This window comes from Trachypithecus francoisi, unplaced genomic scaffold (assembly GCF_009764315.1).
Source record: "Trachypithecus francoisi isolate TF-2019V2 unplaced genomic scaffold, Tfra_2.0 Lachesis_group4, whole genome shotgun sequence".
Taxonomy (NCBI): domain Eukaryota; kingdom Metazoa; phylum Chordata; class Mammalia; order Primates; family Cercopithecidae; genus Trachypithecus; species Trachypithecus francoisi.
In genome coordinates, this window is record NW_022681469.1 from 33,932,820 (window position 1) to 33,933,554 (window position 735).

The following is a 735-nucleotide window of genomic DNA, read 5'->3' on the forward strand; positions in this document are numbered from 1 at the left end:
TATAAGTAAAATAAGAGTTCCAGGCCAAGCCATATATTCCATGGGCAGAGGCATAGGCTTTTCACAAAATTACCACTCCCATTTGTCTTTTAATATAGTTATTTATCAAAAATCGCATCAATCTCAGAGCATATAAATGAAAGTTTAAAAATTCTTTTATTACCTATTGTTTTGTTGTTTGTTTGCTTGCAAGGGATTCAGAAAAGGGGCAACTCTGGAAAAAGATCTTGGAGAAAAGTCTATGGAATATGAGAAGTAACGTATGCTTTTCGCGACTCCATTTGTTGCTTCTGGAGAAGGTAAGGATTTATGTAATGAGGAGGCTTAGGATGGTCATCTCAGTTCAATCACACACTGAGAAATATGAAGGATTTTTTTTCAGTGCTTAAGGTTACAAGCCAGATAGCATTAAGCATAGTAGCCACATGTAACACCAACCGATCAGCCCTGAAAATAATCCCATAAACCATGGAAGAGGCAAGGAAGGGAAGAAGATCGGTCAATTTTAAGAATAGCAAGTTGATCAAAATAAATTTTAACATTAATAAAGACAAAGTTTTGCATTTCCACCTTTCTTTACTTTTTTTTCACTTTTTTTTCCCTTAAATACACTTAAACTGCGGTTATAATGTTAACTAAGAGAAACTTCATTGGACATTGCATGGGCTGGAAAATTTGGAGCTTGGGTTTCATACAGTGTATAGTAGATTATAACATACCATTTTCTGTTCAGTG